A 19665-nucleotide genomic window follows, 5' to 3' on the forward strand; every position below is an offset into this window, starting at 1 on the left:
GTTCCTGCACGTGTCCGGGAAGTTAGTTCCGTTGAGCTTGTCCTTCTCGAGGACGGATCGCAGGAGAAGGTGTTCATATTTGACGTCATGGTTATCTACAACAGAAATAAATATCATATTCTTAATCATTTAATTCGGCCTTTAACTAAATGATGCTCCCACTGAATTCTATAATTCATGTGGGACAAGATCCACATCATACTAATCCTTGAGTTAGCTTTGGCTAATACGCCCAAGACTTAGTATGATCGGTAGGTAACGATTACCAATTACATCTCTATGCAACTCTTGTTTATAGGATGAAATCCGCATTTATATTAAAACTCGAGTTAGCTTTGGCTAATATGCCCGAGAATTAATATAAACGTGATTTTGTCCTACCTTTCCAACCATTGGAAGAATGCCTATAGTTGTACTCGATCCAACCGAGTAAACTAGGAATACTCAATCTAATTGAGTTTGTACTCGCTCATGCGTTGATAGGCGGGACCAAGATTGTCCCTCCGTACCCTACCAAGATAGTATGTGTTGCTCTGCTTTGGCAGATTCAACAACATCATGCGATCGAGGTAGTGGTAGGTATCACGGCATGGTAGGCATTTTGAGTTGTCGTGATTTAAATCTAATCTAAATGATGTTGTATCATATACATGAAATAGATCTAATCTAATCGATAGAGTGCATCTTGTACACGATGTAGATCTAATCTAATCGTAAGGGTGCATCTTGTGCACGATTTAGATCTAATCTTAATCGCTAGGCACTAATTAATTACTTAATTAAACATGCATCATATACACAAGTAATTAACTAGGTTTTGTGATTAGTCATGGCCCTACTACGATCTTCTAAAGCCAATGAGAAGATCGGATGGTCAACCTAAGGTCAACTTCTCAAGCGCCTTCCTTTTGACCACCTTGTGTTGCTCGCGCCTTCCTCGTAACTCCGTCTCGAGTGGACCTTCCACAGCTCCAATTTTTTGTACATTACAACTTTGAAACTCGAGTTACATTCGAGTCTAAATCTAATTTACAACCAGAAAAAAAGAAAGGCACGACGCGCAAGTCGCGAAAAATAAAATAAAAATAAAATACAAGTACGCACATCACATAACGGCACGTAGACCGTATTATGAATTACAACACAATTGTCCATTCAAATTGGGTCTTTGGGCCATGACTATCACAAAATTAATATATAATTCAAAATTATATATTTCTGTAATTTTTCATAATTTTACAGATTTTATGAGTAAATTTTTCCTGGCAGTCCCGATTAGCGATTTCGGGCCCAATCGCGGAGCAAATCCCCTTGCGGGGTTAGGGGCAGTACCCCTACCCGCGATCTATGTAAAATACCGGAAAAATGACGATTATTAATAAGGGAATTTTCCGGAATTTTTGGACATTTTTCGGGAATTTTTCGGAGCTCGTACGGACGAGTTGACGGGGATAAAAACGGGGTCCGGAAAAGCCTGTTTAGGCTACCCTGTTTTAATGAGGAAAAGTTTTCTTTTCTTTTCCTTTTTCTTTTCTTTTTCTTTTCCTTTATTTTTCTCTTGTTTTCGCTGTATCCTTCTCTTCGCCCGCGCCTGCCCTCTCCGAGCCCCCACCTGTTCCTTCCCTCGCGCACCCGAGCCACCGGCGTGCCCTAACCGTCGGCCCGACGGTTTCTCTGTGCTTGTGGCCGCGCGACACCGCCGGTCCTTGCCGCTGCCCGAGCGCCGAAGCTTCGTCCGAGCCTCCACTTGGCTGTGCCCTAGATCCGCCGCCGGTCGAGTTTTTCTTCTGCATGAAGCCAACCGATTGCCGATCTTTTCTTCTGTGCTCAGCCGCGACTCCCGTCTCACGGCGCCACCTGATATCTGCCCTAGCGACAACAGACGTCGCCGACGCTGATCCACCTCCGCCGACCACTAGTCCGATAGCGCCGGCCAAACTCCTTTGCCCTAGTTGCATTCGGTGCCGCTGCCGTCTCTCGACCCGAACCAGCGCCGCCGTCGCCTGTGCCCTAGCGCCGGTGACTGAGTTTCCTTTGTGCCCTAGTTTTTACTCTTCACGGTTGTACTGTCTATGTTGTTACTGTGCCCTAGCTGTGATCGAAGAGGTAAGGGAAACTATGTTTTGTTGTTGTATTGTAGGGGTGGAAAGATTTCTTGGTTGATTTCTTGATCTCTTTGATCTGGACAGCGTTACTTAGGTTTCCAGCTGTTACCTTTGTTTTGACAGCAACTAGCTTAGACTGTGAAGATAGATCCAAGCAGTAAGGTGGAATTCAGAAGGTGAGGTACTGTTCTGTGAAGTTGGAATCATCAATAGAGTTAACAAGAACGGTTAATTTGGGTACATATATTGAATTATGTGTGAATTAGGGTTCTTGTTAGATAAGTAGTTGATTTAGCTGTTTGATACAAGTTGAATAGCTAAATTATATGTGTTGAATTATGTGGGTTTGAGGATTTGATTTAGTTAATTAATTTATATGTAATTAACTAAATCTGTATATTATGTGATACAGGACTTTGATTCGAGACGGTGTCTCGACGGGTATATCGATTAGCGTATTGGACCATTTCGATTGGAGGCGGGTACTTTGACTTATGTCTTTTGATATGCATAATAAAGTGTTTAACATATAGCAAGAATTATGTTTTCCATTTTATTCGGTTGGTCACTACATGATCTGTTACATGTTGTTTGTTTATTTATTATGCACTGCATGTTATTATTTATTTGACCATACATGCTTTCGGTAGTGACCCAACCATGTGATACATCATGTTCTGGACCTAGGGTTTTATATGATACCCTATCTGTTTGTGTACCTTTCATTTGATACATTGACTTGTGGTACACCTTGTATTTATGTATGGATCTTGCTATGCTATTCATGAGATTGCCATGCTTAGTGTCATGCATCATGTTTGCATGCTGTGCGATTGTTGGCTCTATTCATCGCCAGCTACATGTACTGCACACACCACCACCACCCATGGGTTAGTGATATATCGAGACGGTGTGTGGCGGTTATTTGCGCTCCGTTGGTCTCGAGGACTCGGCGTGGTAGGCCGTGGTTCGCTCTGTTTGGCTCGCATTTAGTGTAGCGGTAGCCGGCAGATGGTGGACTTTGTTTGGCTCCGCTGGTCGATGACTCAGCGTGGTAGCCGGCAGAGATCCCTCCGTCATCGTGTACCGGAGATGAGAGCATTGAGCTCCCCATTTATGATTTGGGGACAGAGGGCAGGAATACTCCGACAGCATTCCACTCGATCATTGTCAGGAGCAGTGATGTCCGAGTGCACGGTCACCATATGCATTTAGTGCATTTTATTGTTTGTGATTGCTGCACTTAAATGCTGCATTTGTATGGATGCATTTGATTGACATGCATACAGGATTATGATTTCTTCGGTCTGATGACCTGTTACCTTTGTACCTTGATCCCGGTTAGTACAGTTATCTCCTGATTTCGTTTCAGTTGCATTTATTCCTTCTCGTATTCAGGAGACTGTACGCATGATTAGTGTTGTCTGTTATTTGTTTTATTATGCATATCAGTTGTACCTGCTGTGTGTTGGACTCGACTCCATTGTTGATATTTTATGGATTTCCAGTCGCTGGCCCCCCATCTGCACGTAGAGCCAGTTCTCTACCAGTTCGTTATTTGTTTATTTTGGCCTTTTTCTATATCAGACTTTGTTTTAGTATTGTCTTTGGATTTTTCCTATGGATATTGTATGGAGTGATACCTTTTGATGGATTTTTGATATGATATTGGATTTCATTCTACTACGTGCCTGTCTGGATGGCAGAAGAGGTGAGTTCGTTGGATTTGAGCTTTACGAGTGTAGTGGAGTAGGGTGGATTTCGAGTCAGAGTCCTATTGTTATTGATTACTATTATTAACTGCGTGGTTGTGACAGCCAGAGGCTGAATATCTTTATAAACTGCGTGGTGTTTGTTTTTATTTTTGTTATCATTCCAGCCGCATGTGGCTGATGTATATGTGATATGTAGAAAGTTTCATATTGTCCGCCGTACAGGGGAGATGCTGCCGAAATTTCTTCGGACAGAGACTCCTCTGGGGCATGACAATTTATTTGGTATCAGAGCAGGTATACGATACTTGCTGTGTGTTTTGGATTTTTACGATCTTTGTTTTCGTATTTTGCATAGTTGGTATAACCTGATACCAATTGATATGGTATCAGAGCGCCAAAGTTTGGCGATACTTGTTGGATTTTCGTGTGTTGGATTTTTGAGATTTATCTGATACCAATTTATTTGGTATCGAGCGGGTTATGATACCGCTTTGGTGTTCTGGTGATTTATCGGATACCTGTTTTTGGGTATTCTGGATTTTTGGATTATCCCAAGTTTGCGAGTCAAACTGGGTAGTTGTTTGAGTGACATGGATTTTTCCATTACGATTGGGTTTGGATTTCCGTTTCGGATTTATATGGATTTCCGTTGTTGTTCTCGATCGAAAATTTTGAGGTCAATTTGGGGACTGGACAATGACGGAACATCTCCAGATGACATATAGGTATGATGTTTAATTTTATAGTTTATGACAGGTATTAGCATTCTTTATTTAGTACCTGTCTGGTTGCTGTAGCACATATTTTTTGTGATGAGTTAGCCATTGAGCATGGTTGACCTTAATAGAGATCAAGGATTATAGTCTCTGGTGATTTTTCACATCATACCATCAGTAGATTTTAGCTTCTGTTACTATTAGTAGGAGATGGAGGCACATACCAGCCTCTGCTATTGTTAGCTGGGTAGTGGATGATACCTACATATTTATGTTGTTTTAGCCAGTGGAGGTTTTATACTCATATCTTTTGGATATTAGGATACCCGATATGATGAAAAATTGTTCATTAGGGGAGTTACCATGTTTGATCATTGTTGAGAATGGTTTGAGGTTGAGGGATATTGTGAGATCAGATATTTTGATGTGTTGATTTCTAATGATTTAAGAGAGTAAATGTTATGTGGTTGTTGATGATCTTTTAGTGGATAACTATTTTGATGATCTTTTATTTGGGTTGTCATTGATGGTGATATAGTGAGTATCATGTATGGTGTTCACAGGTTGATGTTTATAGTTGGTGATCAGATTATAAATTGGAAGCTAGAGAGTTTATGTGCCTATGAGATTTTTGATTTTAATAAATCTGGTTAATTGTGGTTAGTTAACAGGATGATAAAATTGATATTTGTTTCATCTGATATTGAACTATGTGGATAAATAATGATTTGATGTTTTGAATGCTAACTTACCCTCATGGAGAGTAGAGACTTATTCATCTGATATTAGTGGGCTGATATTTTTGAGGATAAAAAAAAATGAGGGTGTCTTGATGATATTGAATTCTAGCTTTTTCTTTTGGGTCGTACACATTTATTCATATGATATTATGTGGATTGACATTCTCTAGTTTGAGATGATGTATTAGTGTTGAATTGACCCATGAACTGATTTAGTTATTTGATAATGTAGTATACCATTTGATCGTGGTTTGATATACCTTAGTTGCTTGTGGAGGATTAAGGTATTCTTGATTAGTTAGTAGATGAATGATTTAGTTTTGTTGGTTGATCAGTAGAGGATTGTCATACTCTATTTTTAGAGGTTTGAACCTTTAGGTTGTTTGTGTTTAGTTATGTATCTAGAGCACATTTGAGTACATGCTTTGTACTGACGTGGAAAGGACGGATTCAGCCGTATATCATTGTCGGCATGGATAGGTTATAGAGGATCGATGTATCCTATTCCATGAAGACTTTGACCATGGACTGAATATATCTGGTGGGATAACTTAGAGGGTGCATTGGGATATATGACCCCGCTGATGTAAGGAAGTGTAGAGCTAATTGCTTAACACTTATGGGATACACTCGTTACTAGTGTATACTGGAAGAGTACATTTGGATTTATGATGATAAAATTTTTCCCCATTAGATATGGTCTTGGTAGTGTATGACATTGACTTGCAATGTTATACGATGGTGTGTATATCTTCCTTGTTCGATACTGGTTCCTTTGAACCTAGAGCAGGGTTGTTATTGGATGATTAGGCTGCTCTATTTGGGTTGCTTTTGATTGATGTATTCATGCTTGATACATATGCATGAATTTGGTTTAGATATACCCGTAACCCATGAGTGTTGGTAGTATAAGGTTGGTCTTTGATTGAGCTGGTATGCTGATTTTGCATGTCTATGTTGCATGCATATTATGGTTGTTATGGGTTGTAGGAGTCCTGTGGTAGACTGTCCATTTGCAAGTAGTATATGTATCCATGTTCTGATATGGTTGAAGGTTTGTTGTGGATCATAGATATGTAGTTCGGTGTATGTATCTGGATGTATTATTGAAGATATCTTATTGATTAAATCCGAGTTGTAGTATAAGTACATCGGTGGTGTTTTGATGGAGGCATTTTGTCGATTTAATCTGAGTTATGATATGTACATATGTGTTTGGTGTGGTATCTGAGGTATCTTTTTGATTATATTTGATTTGTGAGTGCGTCTGGGTTTAGTATGTTTTATTGGAAGTATATGTTGATTATACTATATGTTATGTGAGTGTTGTTTGAGCTGTATTGTTGATTTGATCTATGTTGATTTTGCACACGGGTTCGGTATGCATTGATGGAGATATCATGATAATTTATACCTATGTTGTGAGTATGTTTGGTGTGTACTATTGGAGGATTATGTCGATCTACATATGCTGTGTGAGCACGTGTGCCAGGTATATATATATATTGGTAGCAGCATGATGATTCTACTTATGCTGAATGCAGGATGTGGAGTGTCTGCATTATGTCATTTGTTGGATTTACCCATCAACTAATTTTCCTATCAGTGGATGACCCACTAGGATGCTGATAGAGATGATGATGGATTTGATTAGTTTACTAGGTTGTTATAGCCTAGGTTAACCACAGTGATTTGTGGTAGAGAAATCTTGTACAGTCTCTAGCTGGATAGTTAGGTGCCTTGGGGCACTTATGTATTGTTTTGTGGTGGAGCGTTGCTCCCACATATTATGGATTGCTGGTAGCGGAGCATAGCTCCTATATTTATTGCGATACATATTTCAGTCTATTTGTGGTAGAGCGTTGCTCCCACATATGTGATGTTTCTGTGATGGAGCGTTGCTCTCACACTGGAGGATTTATTCTTTAGTGATTTATGTTATTGATGATCAGATTTTTCGACTTATTATCGTAGATCTTATGTATAGGAATGTCTGTGATACGGACATTATGCGTCTTGGTTTTGCCCTATAGGTTTTCAGTGCCTTAGATATTTTCAGGGACTCGATGATCCTGGTATGTCGAGGATGTTTGGATCGGTTTCCATTGTCTTTGTGGACGATGATGTGATCTAATTCGGATCCGCGGTGAGTCACGCACATCACCTTTGCATAGATCTAGAGATGTTTCGATGAGAACGTTTATATGTGATTATCAATAGTGCTGATTTAGTTGTCTCCTACGAGATGTTTGAGACACACGGTCACCAGTAATAGTATACCGTGGTTCCACAGGAGATAGAGGTTGTTACCGTTGGGATTAGACAAAATCTGTACAGGAAGCTCGCAACTTCCTCTGTTTGGTTCGATATTTCCGGAGATACGTTGAGGGTTTCTCACAGATTGCTATGTTACTTACACGCTTGACCATGAAGGGCGTGAAGTTTACTTGGATTGAGGATTGCAAGACCAGTTTCTAGGAGCTGAAGCGGAGATTAGTGTCGGCTCTGGTTTTGGTTTTACCCTTCGAAGAGGACAGATTTGTCCTCTACACCGACACGTTTTTACAGGATATGGGTGTTGTTCTGATGCAGCACGGTAGAGTATTCTCATATGTTTCTCTATAGTTGAAGGAGCATGAGAAGAAATAACCAGTTCATGATCTGGTGTTGGCCGCTATTATTTTTGCTATGAAGATTTAGCGGCATTACCTGTATGATATTACATTGAGGTTCTCACTGACCATCCGAATCTCAAATATATGTTTACTCGGAAGGAACTTAATCTTCGATAGAGGAGATGGTTGGAGTTCCTGAAAGATTATGATTTGTACCATTAGCTATCACTGGGGAAAAGCTAATGTGGTTGCCGATTCACTTAGCCAGAAGTCCATAGGGACTTTAGCTTGCCACCGAGTTGTGGTCACAGACTTGATTCAGGGTTTCTCTGAGTTAGACCTTGAGGAGCAGGGATAGACCGAGCAGGGTAGTCTTGTTACCATGATTGCTCAGTCGTCGATCAGGACGAGAATCCGAGAGGCCCAGATGTTGGGACCTCATAAAGCTCAGTGTGAGGCCGAGTGGTCCACACTAACAGACGGAGGATGTCAAAGGCATAAGACTGCCAGAATTGTTATGCTGACCTGAGTCGGAGACTCTTACAGTTCTCCATTTGCGACCATATATTTCTACGAGTTTCACCCACGAAAGGGGTGAAGACATTTGACCTCAGAGGTATGCCAGCTCCGTGATACATTGGACCTTTCCAGATCTCGGAAAGGATTGGAGCAGTAGCTTACTAGTTGGCACTATCGTCGTCCCTGGCAGGCGTCCACGATGTATTCCACGTACCTATGCTGCGGAGATACGTGCCCGACCGACGCATGTGCTGGGAGATATTCCAGTTCCAGTTTAGCCTGATATTACATATGAGGAGATTCCGGTACGGATTCTTGACCGGAAAGAGCGTCAGTTGCGGAACAAGACCATCCGGCTGGTTAAAGTCGGATGGCAGCATCATTCAAACGAGGAGGCTACTTGGGAGCTTGAGGATACGATCCGAGCTCGATATCCCCATCTTTTCACTTGAGGTATGTGAGTTTATTTACCGTTCAGCATTTATTATTATTATCTGTTATTAGTACTTGCTGATGGTAGATACTGAAATTTGGGGACCAAATTTTTATTAGTGGGGGAGAATGTAAAATACCGGAAAAATGATGATTATTAATAAGGGAATTTTCCGGAATTTTTGGACATTTTTCGGGAATTTTTCGGAGCTCGTACGGACGAGTTGACGGGGATAAAAACGGGGTCCGGAAAAACGTGTTTAGGCTACCCTGTTTTAATGAGGAAAAGTTTTCTTTTCTTTTCCTTTTTCTTTTCTTTTTCTTTTCCTTTATTTTTCTCTTGTTTTCGCCATATCCTTCTCTTCGCCCGCGCCTGCCCTCTCCGAGCCCCCCCTGTTCCTTCCCTCGCGCACCCGAGCCACCGGCGTGCCCTAACCGTCGGCCCGGCGGTTTCTCCGAGGCCGAAGCCTTAAACCCCTCGGCCCTCCTTTTCTTCTTCTCCTCTCTGTGCTTGTGGCCGCGCGACACCGCCGGTCCTTGCCGCTGCCCTAGCGCCGAAGCTTCGTCCGAGCCTCCACTTGGCTGTGCCCTAGATCCGCCGCCGGTCGAGTTTTTCTTCTGCACGAAGCCAACCGATTGCCGATCTTTTCTTCTGTGCTCAGCCGCGACTCCCGTCTCACGGCGCCACATCTCTGCCCTAGCGACAACAGACGGCGCCGACGCCGATCCACCTCCGCCGGCCACCGATCCGACCTAGCGCCGGCCAAACTCCTCTTCCCTAGTTTGTATTCGGCGCCGCTGCCGTCTCTCGACCTGAACCAGTGTCGCTGTCGCCTGTGCCCTAGCGCCGGCGGCCGAGTTTCATCTATGCCCTAGTTTTACTCTTCACTGTGGTTCTATCTAGGTTGTTACTGTGCCCTAGCTGTGATCGAAGAGGTAAGGGAAACTATGTTTTATTGTTGGATTGTAGTGGTGGAAAGATTTCTTGGTTGACTTCTTGATCTCTTTGATCTGGACAATAAATTTCAGGGCGTTACTTGGGTTTCCAGCAGCTACCTTTGTTTTGACAGCAACTAGCTTAGGCTGTGAAGATAGATCCGAGCAGTAAGGTGGAATTCAGAAGGTGAGGTACTGTTCTGTGAAGTTGGAATCATCAATAGAGTTAACAAGAACGGTTAATTTGGGTACATATATTGAATTATGTGTGAATTAGGGTTCTTGTTAGATAAGTAGTTGATTTAGCTGTTTGATACAAGTTGAATAGCTAAATTATATGTGTTGAATTATGTGGGTTTGAGGATTTGATTTAGTTAATTAATTTATATGTAATTAACTAAATCTGTATATTATGTGATACAGGACTTTGATTCGAGACGGTGTCTCGACGGGTATATCGATTAGCGTATTGGACCATTTCGATTGGAGGCGGGTACTTTGACTTATGTCTTTTGATATGCATAATAAAGTGTTTAACATATAGCAAGAATTATGTTTTCCATTTTATTCGGTTGGTCACTACATGATCTGTTACATGTTGTTTGTTTATTTATTATGCACTGCATGTTATTATTTATCTGACCATACATGCTTTCGGTAGTGACCCAACCATGTGATACATTATGTTCTGGACCTAGGGTTTTATATGATACCCTATCTGTTTGTGTACCTTTCATTTGATACATTGACTTGTGGTACACCTTGTATTTATGTATGGATCTTGCTATGCTATTCATGAGATTGCCATGCTTAGTGTCATGCATCATGTTTGCATGCTGTGCGATTGTTGGCTCCGCTATGGTTGAGCCCATCGCCAGTTACATGTACTGCACACACCACCACCACCCATTGGTTAGTGGTATATCAAACAGGTGTGTGGCGGTTCTGCTGTTTGGCTCCGTTGGTCTGAGGACTCAGCGTGGTAGCCGGCAGTCAGTTCCGCTTTGTTTGGCTCCACTGGCATTTAGTGTAGCAGCATAGTAGCCGGCAGATGGTGGACTTTGTTTGGCTCCGTTGGTCAGATGACTCAGCGTGGTAGCCGGCAGAGATATCCTCCCCGTCATTGTGTACCGGGAGATGAGAGTATTGAGCTCCCCCATTTATGATTTGGGGACAGAGGACAGGAGTACTCCGACGGCATCCCGCCCACTAAGTCACTGTCAGGAGCAGTGATGTCTGAGTGCACGGTCACCATATGCATTTATTGCATTTTATTGTTTATGATTGCTGCACTTATATGCTGCATTTGTATGGATGCATTTGATTGACATGCATACAGGATTATGATTTCTTTGGTCTGATGACCTGTTACCTTTGTACCTTGATCTCGGTTAGTACAGTTATCTCCTGATTTCGTTTCAGTTGCATTTATTCCTTCTCGTATTCAGGAGACTGTACGCATGATTAGTGTTGTCTGTTATTTGTTTTATTATGCATATCAGTTGTACCTGCTGAGTGTTGGACTCACCCCGCCTCCATTGTTGATATTTTCAGGTTGAAGCTGTCCGGAGCAGTTCCAGTCGCTGGCCCCCCATCTGCACGTAGAGCCAGTTCTCTACTAGTTCGTTATTTGTTTTTATTTGGCCTTTTTCTATATCAGACTTTGTTTTAGTATTGTCTTTGGATTTTTCCTATGGATATTGTATGGAGTGATACCTTTTGATGGATTTTTGATATGATATTGGATTTCATTCTACTACGTGCCTGCCTGGACGGCAGAAGAGGTGAGTTCGTTGGATTTGAGCTTTACGAGTGTAGTGGAGTAGGGTGGATTTCGAGTCAGAGTCCTATTGTTATTGATTACTATTATTAACTGCGTGGTTGTGACAGCCAGAGGCTGAATATCTTTATAAACTGCGTGGTGTTTGTTTTTATTTTTGTTATCATTCCAGCCGCATGTGGCTGATGTATATGTGATATGTAGAAAGTTTCATATTGTCCGCCGTACAGGGGAGATGCTGCCGAAATTTCTTCGGACAGAGACTCCTCTGGGGCGTGACAATCTAACCATCACGAGTTGCTCCTAAGCGATCCAAGAGCACCTTATCCCGCTGTCCCAAAAAGATTTGGGTCGAAACGATGCAATTTCGGGAAAAACTTCTCGGTAGTCGAAGCCTTCAAGTGTATAAACACTTGTGCATCGCTTCTACGAGAAATATTACTCTTAAAAATATAAAAACCATAAATTTACAGAAAAGTACAGAAGCTTTAATTTTTCATAAAAATCAAATTAAACTCGTACAAGCTTCGCACGTGGCTCTGATACCACTGTTGGGTTTTTCGGGCCGCGAAAACCGCTTTTTCGTGCCGCGGAAACCCCGAATCACCCTAGCCAACGGATCTCGTGTGAAGAAAAATTCAAAAACATACGAGTACGAGTTACAAAATTTCTAGATCTACACGATGAAGATCTTTACCCTTGTTGCATGCCCTTTTTCGTATCCCGCTCGTCCTCGGTACGCCGGATCTCGAAGTTGTCAACGTAGACAACTCTCTACACGTATCCACACAAACACACTAGGTGGAGGTGACCAAAAACCAAGGTGTGCTAGCACCTATGTGGTTCGGCCAAGGAAGGAGGAGAGGGAGAGCTTGAGAGGAAGAAGATGCAATAATACCACTTGAATGAAAAATGAATTCTTTTCATTCAAAAATGTGGCCGACCACTTCTCCATGTGTAACCCCAAATTAATTGCATTAATTGCAATTAATGTGAAGCCATTAAAGAGAATGGCTTTGTAACTTCCATGAGGTGGCACCCATGATGATGTGGAGTAACATCATTGGTCCACATCAATGTCAACTCACCAATGAGGTGGCATAAAGTCAAGTCAAACTTAACTTTTAATCTTTCTCTCAAGTCAAGTCAAACTTGACCAAATCTCTTCCATGGTTGATCTAATCTAACCATTTGATTCAAGCCAACTTAATATAATGAATCTAATTCATTAAATTAAGTTGATTTAATGAGTCATAATCTAAATTAGACTCATTGAATACATGAATCAACTTGAGTCCAACTCAATTAGCCCAATTTGGATTACTCTTAATCCAATATGATTCATCAAATGAATCTAATCCTCTTAGTTCATCATATGAACCAAATCTCCATCTAATTGTCCTTAGTGTGTGACCCTATAGGTTCTTGTAACATTGACAATGCCCTAAACCCATTTAGGAGCATAAGTAATGAGCGGTATCTAGCAACACATCATTACTACCCAAGTTACAAGAATGTCGAGATCCGACATCACCTTGTGACTACCAATTGTGACTCCTCACAAAATATGTCAAATGTCCTTCTATCCTTGACATCTAGATTGATCAATGTGAGGCATAGACCGTGTCATCCTCTAATCAATCTAAATCTTGAACTCCAAGTAGACTCACTCGATCAAATGAGCTCAACATCTCATGTTGACTCATTTGGGCATGGCCATGCACTTCGTGGTCTAACTCTATCAAGAATACCGATGTCGCTCCCGTCATATGAGAGGGATAGATCCCATCTACATCACTCACATCCCTCTGCATAATTTATTACATACCCAGTAATCGCCTTTATAGTCCACCCAGTTACGGGTGACGTTTGACGAAACCAAAGTACATAACTCCTTATGTAGGGATCTATTGTGACTTCAGGTCTAAGGACTAGTAGTCATACTAATAGCCACATGAGAAAGTATATGACACTCATATAACGATCCATGATACTTTCTCATGGCGGGTCATTCAGTATACATTCTCTAATGTATACCCATGTGTCAACTTGATATCTCGATATCCATGACTTGTGAGATCAAGTCATCGAGTTGACCTACATGCTAGTCTTATTGCATTAACATTGTCCCTGAATGTTAATACTCGACTAGGAATGATTAAGAGTAGTGTTCCCTATATCATCTCACTATCGGTTCAACTAACCGATTGATATAGGTGAGAACCATCTACTCAAGGACATTATTATACTTAGTTTATTTGGCACCAATACAAGAAAGGATAATAACCAAAATCCAAATACCTTTATTTATATAGAATATGATACAATAAGTCCAAAATACAATCATCAAATGATTGGCTCTAGGGCTCTAGCTAACACTGGGAACCCGACCTCACTGTCGCTCCTCCAGTTTGCTTACCTCAACCTACCTGCCAAACTTTGATCCTCCAGATCCAGTTTGGACTTTTCACTCAGCCTTGATCGGCTCCCCAGGACTTTTCTTTTGATCTTCAGTCCTCCAGACTTCTCGATCACACCGCCAAGCATTGGGACCCCTTGACCTGCTTGGACTTGCACCTGGGTTCCACGATCTGCTAAGACTTTTCTGCCTAGCTTCCATCTAGGACTTTTCCAGTTGAGTAGACATCTTGCACACTCAATCAACTTGTTAGATCACAACAAGACTTAACTTGGAACCTTTGACAACATCAAAACTCAAGTTTGATTCTGGTGCAACTTGCACCAACAATCTCCCCCTTTTTGATGTTTGGCAACCAAGGTTCAAAGTTAAGTTAAACATATGAAACTAGTAAATAAACAAGCAATTTCAATTCTTATTTCTCCCCTTGAAATAATCATCTCCCCCTGAATTCACTATCTCTCCCCCTTTGACATAAATCAAAATTAGGGGAAGTCAAAAAATTAAACATAGAACATAAGAAAGTCTAACATTTTGAAAATGAGGAACAAGTAAAGAGAAGTAAAACTTTTAGTAAAGGAAAACTAACTATTATAAAATATACTAAGTTTTGAAATGATATCAAATTTGTCTAAGTTTCAAAACCATAATTTTACTAAGTGATCAAAAGAGTTTAAAGATAAAAAGATTTATAATTTGAAAAGAATTTAAGAAAACAACAAAAAAAAATCAATCTTAAAATTAATGTTTTTTGGTGTGTGTTTTTTTTAATAAAATTTTGAAAAAGATGTTAGAGAAAACAATTTTGAAAATAAATAGACTAAGTGAAAATTTTTGAAAACGTGTTTAAAGAAAATAATTTGAAACAATAATAAGGTTTATAAAACTATTTTGAATATAACTCCCCCTAAAATTGATATTTATCCTAAAAGTCCAAGCATGGTTTTGTAAACTAAGGAAGGAGGTCCTTATGATGAATTGTCCAACCTTTGTCTAAGACTAGCTATCACAAGATAGTAGCAAGTTGACTCAGGTTGGTCAATTTGAGCATTTATAACTAGCAAGGTTTTTACTTACTAGTCAACTCAAATTGATCAATGTCTGTTATTTAAAGCCCAGATTTATAGCGATGCACTGACATAAGCATCTGAAATCTAGGGCTAGGACCTAAGCATCTCACCCATTCTAAGTTATCAAGCAAGGGATCCTACTGTGCTTGTGAGATGCTGGCTCCTAAAACTATAGGATCATGCAATTCTAGGGTAAGACCTAGGCTATTCCATAAAATGAAGAATAGTTTCAAAGTATTTTGAAACAAAAATTTGAAATGAGAATTTTTACAAAAATAATTTTGAAAAATAAACTACGTAGTAATTTTCAAAAACAGAGAACCTATTCTGTAACACCCCTAGAAAGCCTAGATAAAGTAAGGGCAATGAGAGTACGAATGTAATGAAAAGAATGTGTAGATAGTCTACGTTGAATGTTACGATGGGAAGGATTTAGATGATTAAAAAACTTTATGAAAGAAAATAAAGTTGGGAATATAAATCATCTATGCATGATTTATAATGAATGGAATTAATGTAGACAAAAGGAAGAAATATGAGATAATATGTACATGTATGAAATATTTATGCATAATGCATAATATGGAAATATACGAATTATTATGTACAAAAGAAAATAAAAGGTTAGAAGAGAGATTGAACCTTGGACCTCTTGTAAGGAACATGTATAGGATACCAAAGGGGATAGGAGAATTATTGATAAGGAGAGAAAGGAGTAAGTAGTTAAGAATAAGAAAGGATTCTTTTTACTTAAAAGAAAAAGGAAGTAAAAAGAAATAAAAATATGCATAACCAAGTTTTGAACCTTGGTTCTCTTATGGATGCATGCATGTGTTAACCAATTGGGATAAGAGAGAATATTGTAAGAGGAGAGATAGAAAATTTTATTAAAGGAGAGAAAAGAGAGAGATTAAGAGAGAACTCACAAGGCATATCTCTAGAATATTCCTATCATAAAGAAGAGGAATAAATGGGGAGGATGAATCAAGTCAAATTTCCTCCCCTCATTTTAGTATAAATAGGCATGGAGGGGTGACTTCAAATTCATCCTCCACTCCTCTCCCTCTCCTCCTCCCTCTTGTGCCGAGACCCCCCTTTCCCTCTCCTTGTTGCCAAGCAACACAAGAGGAAGGAAGCTCCTCTTCCTCCTCACTCCCTCCCTCTTCTTTCTTCCTTATTGTTGCCGAGCAACACAAGAGGAAGAAGCTTCTTCTTCCTCCCCTCTCCACCAAAAGACCTAGCCACTCCTTTTCCTCCATTGGTGCCGAACCTAGCAAGCAAGAAGAAAGGTCCAAGCAAGTTCTCAATTCTAGGAAACTTAAGCGAAGAAGGTAAGCTTCCCCTCACCTGTGGTACAAGGCTTTTTACATGTTTTTATGATTTTATGAGGATTTTAAAACCTAGAAACAAGTATGAGAAAATTCGGTTAAGAAGAGCTTTCGAAATCTAGTGATGTTTAACTAGTCTTCACTAAATGATAGATTTTCTATGCCATGGAAAAGGATTCTTCTTCATGTTTTTTTATACCTATATGATGCTTGATAAGAGGAGCACTTAACCCTAGAATTTCGGCCAAAAATATTTTTAAGAGACTAGAGAAATTCATTATTTTACTCAACTAGTACAAGGTTCTTCCTATGAAATGTTAGGGACCATGTAATTAGTTTTCTTGCTTAGAAGATGTTTGAACTAAAAGGAAACCCACCCATATGTTTCGTCCAAGAAGGGGTTTAGGGTTAGGAATACCCTTAAATTTAAATAAACATGCTCATGAGGTAGGAAACAAAGATGTTAAAAGATTTGTATGTTTCGGACAAGTTGTTCATGAACTAAATTTATATGTTTGTTTCTTAGTAAATTCTACCATGAAACTCACCTAGGTTTTCATGCTTTAGACTACTTAAAAACCCAAGCTAAAGAATGGAAGGTTTCGGCCATGTGAAGGAAATAAAAGAAAAAAAAAAAAAGGGAAAGAAAGAAACCTAGGAAATGTTATGCAATGAAATTTATGTTATGCCATGATATATGATAGCATATGAAATGCTATACATAATAAGAAGAATGAAATTTATGTAAATGCCATGATATGTGATAGCATATGAAATGCTATACATAATGAAAAGAATGAAATATATGTAAATGCCATGATATGTGATAGCATATGCAATGCTATACATAATGAGAAGAATGAATTATGTAAATGCCATGATATGTGATAGCATATGAAATGCTATACATAATGAGAAGAATGAAATATATGCAAATGCCATGATATGTGATAGCATATGAAATGCTATACATAATGAGAAGAATGAAATTATGTGAATGCCATGATATGTAATAGCATATGAAATGCTATACATAATGAGAAGAATGAAAAAATGAAATGCATGAAAGATTGTTAAGGATATGATATGATAGTTATGCATGATAAATTACTTTGTATGGTTTGTACCAAGGGTGGGCTCCGTAAACGCCCCGGGGTCGATGGAATAAGACTCGGGCCTCGTCAGTAATGGGCTTCTGATGCCCTAGGTCGATGGAGTAAGACTCGGGCCTAGTATGTATGTATGGTAGTGTTCAAGACTTGCTACCTTGGACCTACGTATGATTTATGTGGTATAAACCGGGATCCCCAATGATGATGATATTAATTTCAAGTACTTACAAGTATAAGTTTTCAAATTCATGATGCATTGCCTGCATATGTGCTTGAATTAGCTAATGATTTGATATGATGCCATGATGATATGAATATGATACCTTTGTATGTTGTATGCTTATGATATTACGCATGATGTTAATATACGATGATTTTCGGTTTTAGTGAGTAGGAAAGGAACTTACTGAGCCATGAGTGCTCACAGCTTACTTTCCTTGTACCGCAGATAAAAGAACTGGATGATAAGAGGAGCAACAGGAGGAGCATATAATGATGTGTGTGGTGGTGGCTCGGCAAGAACAATCCGGACAGATTAATATGATTTCAATATATACAATTTAGTCTGTGATATCATGCTTATTTAAATAAAATGAATGGTTTAAAAGTTTTTTCTTCCGCTGCTATAGAATAACCAAAGCATGTACGTAAGTAGTATAAGAACGTAGCGCCGCCTTTGGTTGGGTAAGAAGGGCGGGCGTTACAGATGGTATCAGAGCGAAGTTTTGCCAGCTCACTACACACACATCAAGCTCCTTCCTGCCGCTCCAAGTAAGTACAGTTGCATAATTTATTTGTATGCAAAATAGTATGATACTCTAAGATACATGAATGGTAGCCTAGGAAGGATACCTTAAGCTATACCCTAGATAAGGGTGCATGATGACAAGTATGTGTTAAAAATAGTATGATACTCTAGGATGCATGAATGGTAGCCTAGATACAAGAACCTTAGGCTATAACGCAAGGTTACACCAACTGCAGACTTCTATTGAGGGACCTTTAATAAGTCAAGGGAGATTGGAAGCTCCACCAGTATCTAAGGAATCGGAGCAGAAATTGTTATTCTAAGTTCGGGGACGAACTTTCAATAAGTAGGGGAGTTTGTAACACCCCTAGAAAGCCTAGATAAAGTAAGGGCAATGAGAGTACGAATGTAATGAAAAGAATGTGTAGATAGTCTACGTTGAATGTTACGATGGGAAGGATTTAGATGATTAAAAAACTTTATGAAAGAAAATAAAGTTGGGAATATAAATCATCTATGCATGATTTATAATGAATGGAATTAATGTAGACAAAAGGAAGAAATATGAGATAATATGTACATGTATGAAATATTTATGCATAATGCATAATATGGAAATATACGAATTATTATGTACAAAAGAAAATAAAAGGTTAGAAGAGAGATTGAACCTTGGACCTCTTGTAAGGAACATGTATAGGATACCAAAGGGGATAGGAGAATTATTGATAAGGAGAGAAAGGAGTAAGTAGTTAAGAATAAGAAAGGATTCTTTTTACTTAAAAGAAAAAGGAAGTAAAAAGAAATAAAAATATGCATAACCAAGTTTTGAACCTTGGTTCTCTTATGGATGCATGCATGTGTTAACCAATTGGGATAAGAGAGAATATTGTAAGAGGAGAGATAGAAAATTTTATTAAAGGAGAGAAAAGAGAGAGATTAAGAGAGAACTCACAAGGCATATCTCTAGAATATTCCTATCATAAAGAAGAGGAATAAATGGGGAGGATGAATCAAGTCAAATTTCCTCCCCTCATTTTAGTATAAATAGGCATGGAGGGGTGACTTCAAATTCATCCTCCACTCCTCTCCCTCTCCTCCTCCCTCTTGTGCCGAGACCCCCCTTTCCCTCTCCTTGTTGCCAAGCAACACAAGAGGAAGGAAGCTCCTCTTCCTCCTCACTCCCTCCCTCTTCTTTCTTCCTTATTGTTGCCGAGCAACACAAGAGGAAGAAGCTTCTTCTTCCTCCCCTCTCCACCAAAAGACCTAGCCACTCCTTTTCCTCCATTGGTGCCGAACCTAGCAAGCAAGAAGAAAGGTCCAAGCAAGTTCTCAATTCTAGGAAACTTAAGCGAAGAAGGTAAGCTTCCCCTCACCTGTGGTACAAGGCTTTTTACATGTTTTTATGATTTTATGAGGATTTTAAAACC

This window comes from Zingiber officinale, chromosome 4B (genome assembly GCF_018446385.1).
Source record: "Zingiber officinale cultivar Zhangliang chromosome 4B, Zo_v1.1, whole genome shotgun sequence".
In the NCBI taxonomy this organism is placed as follows: Eukaryota; Viridiplantae; Streptophyta; class Magnoliopsida; order Zingiberales; family Zingiberaceae; genus Zingiber; species Zingiber officinale.